The sequence below is a fragment of the Theropithecus gelada genome, chromosome 10, assembly GCF_003255815.1.
Source record: "Theropithecus gelada isolate Dixy chromosome 10, Tgel_1.0, whole genome shotgun sequence".
NCBI classification, from domain to species: domain Eukaryota; kingdom Metazoa; phylum Chordata; class Mammalia; order Primates; family Cercopithecidae; genus Theropithecus; species Theropithecus gelada.
In genome coordinates this window covers 44,485,985-44,489,356 of record NC_037678.1, presented here as the reverse complement: position 1 = coordinate 44,489,356, position 3,372 = coordinate 44,485,985, and the positions used below count along the sequence as shown (strand labels likewise).

Genomic DNA, 3,372 nt, shown 5'->3' with positions numbered 1-3,372 from the left:
CTTTTCAGCACAAAGAGTAAACCTTAATGTGTAGGAATTTTAAAAAATAACTCATTTAGGATTTCAGAAGATTTTTGGAATGAATGTAGGTTGTGACAAGGGAAACTACCTGTATTACAAATGAAACTACCTCACTGAAGGGAGTAGGGAAATAAGGTGCTGACCTATGTAACGCTGGAAGTAAGTGGAATCTGTAAGACTAAATGAAACTGTACATAATCAGTGTATTCTACTTGATAAAGTTGTTTCCCACTGAGGTACAGGTTAGCAATTCTGATGCTGATATACATGTATTTGTAATTGAACAATTAAGTAAATGAATGGTGAATAGTGAGATCTTGGTTTCCCATTGTTGGTGTGAGAGGTTACAATTAAACAGGAAGAGTAAACTAGAATCATCAATGTGGAAACAACAAGAGTAAATTAGAATGATCAATGCAGTAATGGATTAAATGTGGAGGCATCAACGTGAACTCGTGTTTAGTTTAGTATGGATACAGATGGTTACACACAGAAATATTTATAGATAAGTGTATACACACACATATATCTCCTTGCTCCATCAGCTGAGATGGCCTAGAAGCAATGACAACTCAGTAACAATAAGCAGTAATAAGGGAAGGGTGGAGAGAAAATAAACAAGTAAATACATAAAAAGCAATTAATGATATAATTTTTGCATAGACGTGTGGTAAGGTAATAAAGTGCTGTGCTAAAAGCAACCAGGGATGAAAGAAGTAGGCTGCACTGACAAGGTGGTCAAGGAAGGCCTCCTTAGGGAGATGATATTTGAACAGAGCTCTGCATAAGACGTAGCCAGATGTGGGAAAATCTGGGCAAGGGGAGGGTAGAACATTCTAGGAAGAGAGAATAAGACATGCAAAGGCCCTGAAGCAAGTTCCAGTGCTTTCAGTTGAGGATTCAGGGTCAAGTGATTTATTGAAGCTGTGTTGTCAGGAGTTACCAGGAGCAATGGCAGCAACAGAGAAAAGAGGGAGAGCCATCCTGAGGAGTGATTCCAAGTGAAATCCCAGCATAGCCTGGACCCTCAGGGAGCTCTGGGACATAAATTACAACCTAGAGTTTGTTCTGTCTCGAGGTAAAGGAGTTGGATGTTTGTAGTCATACATCAGTCAGTCATTGGCTATGGGACAGAGTTGAAAACAGAGTTCGAGGCAAGTGAAGCAACTACAACCTATGGATCTGGGCATCAGATATATGACAGCTGTGCAGATAGAGGCCCCAGTGCATGCAGTGATGTCTCCTTAGTTGAGGGATAGGCAGTAGGCCATCTGAGGTCTGCCAGGTAGTAGATGTTATGTGGTTGAGAGTGGAGATCTGTAAGAGGTTGAACAGTACTGGAGATGTAGTTCTGGGCCTCACCAAAGTGGAGAAATCTTATTAACATCTCGTTAACACACTTGGCATCCAGCTGAGAGATCATGTTACTTTTTTTTTTTTTTAAATGGAAGGGCTCACGTATTTATTACTGAACCCAGCCAACCAACGCATTCACAATAGATTCAGAGAGGAAAACACGTCGAACTCTCCAGAGAGTGGTGACATTTTCAGTTTGATATGGTAATGTGATCGTGACCTTCATACAGCACAAATATGTGTGCCATCTCATGTGCAATTCGTTATAGACCCAGCTTGGTTCTTCTCCAATGTCTCCTTTTGGAGTTGTACCTGATTTTATTTCCAGTTTTCATCTGAATCCACTGGGGAATGGGACAATTTTGCTTTTGTTTCTTGGCCAGGAATCGCTTAATCCTGAAAGTCTTGTGAGAGGACATGGTGAGAAGCGGAGGCAAGAACACACCACGATGGCGGAGAAACGAAAAGAGGGTGGAGGTGGAGAGGAAGGGGGAGGGGAAAGGGGGAAGGGGGTAGGGGAGGGAGGAGGGGAGGGGAGGGGAGAGCGGGGCTCGGACATGGCGGGCTGCAGGTCCCGAGCCCTGCCGCGCCGGGAGGCAGCTGAGGCCTGGCGAGAACTCGAGCGCAGTGCCATCCCGCCAACACCCTCTGCAGCTGCTGGCCTGGGTGCTAAGCCCCTCACTGCCCTGGGCCGGTGGTGCTGGCCGGCTGCTCTGTGGGCAGGCCACCGAGCCCACTACCGCGCCCGCCGGAACTCCCGCTGGCCCGCAGAGCGCCCGCACACAGCCCCGGTTGTCCCCCACGCCTCTCCCTTCACATCTCCCCGTGAGCAGAGGGAGGCGGCTCCGGCCTTGGCCAGCCCAGAGAGGGGCTCCCACAGTGTCATGGCGGGCTGAAGGGCTCCTCAAGCACTGCCAGAGTGGATGCCAAGGCCCAGGAGGCGCCGAGAGTGAGGGCTGCTAGCACATTGTAACCTCTCAGTAAGGTGAGTCAAAATGTTCATGGAATCTATGGCAGGCCTAGCTGAAATTACAGGAGAAGCAGGGTTGGGACTACTATCAGCCCTACTTTGCAAAGGTGAAAATGAATACAAAGAGTGGTTAAGTCATACGCCAAGACCCCACAGCTGATAAATGCTAGAGCTGAGTTTAAACTCAATCTGTCTGGCATTTAAGCTCTCAGACATACCCCCACACCGCCTCCTAAGATGCACCGTACACAGTCATTGTCTCACAGGTATACATGGCATGCTCAGAGCTCTGCATATACATCCAAGGCCACTGTGTTCACACACACACAGATGTTTCACTGCATGTGCACCGCCATTTTTTTTTTTTTTTTTTTTTTTTTGAGACAGAGTCTTGCTCTGTCTCGCAGGCTGGAGTGTACTGGTGCAATCTCAGGTCACTGCAACCTCTGCCTCCCAGGTTCAAGAGATTCTCCTGCCTCAGCATCCTGAGTAGCTGGGATTACAGGTGCCTGCCACAACGTCCAGCTAATTTTTGTATTTTTAGTGGAGATGGGGTTTTGCCATATTGGCCAGGCTGGTCTTTAGCTCCTGACCTCAGGTGATCTGCCCGCCTTGGCCTCCCAAAGTGCTGGGATTATAGGTGTGCACCACCGCACCGGCCTGCCACACTGTTTCTACAGACACACATTCGTGTACACACACACAAAGCCAGGGACATGTGCATGTCCATATTCAAGTCATGCATGAAAATAACAAAAGCATATTCATTAGGGAACCATTCCAGCTTTTTTCTGGCTCTGAAGACAATGTAATTGGGCTTGCCACAGGTGGAAGATGGGAGCTACTCTGCCCGCAGGCAGAAGGCCTCCCCACTCCCTCTTCCTCCCGGCTTGATGTGGTTAGCTAATCACTGCCAAGGATGTTATTCACTTCCCTTGGGGCGGCCCCTCACACAGACCTCTTCTTTGTCTCGCTTACCCCTGGAAATCTGCCCACCTCCACTCTCAGCCTCACATGTGCTTTCC

The 3,372-nt window shown here is 47.8% G+C and overlaps 1 pseudogene across 1 annotated transcript; it reads right to left on the bottom strand.

The window, feature by feature from the left end:
* Positions 1-1,449: 1,449 nt before the first annotated feature.
* LOC112633542 lies at positions 1,450-1,839 on the bottom strand (annotated as a pseudogene). The gene has a single exon (XR_003121543.1). The product of XR_003121543.1 is annotated as a 60S ribosomal protein L39 pseudogene (transcript).
* Positions 1,840-3,372: the final 1,533 nt, after the last annotated feature.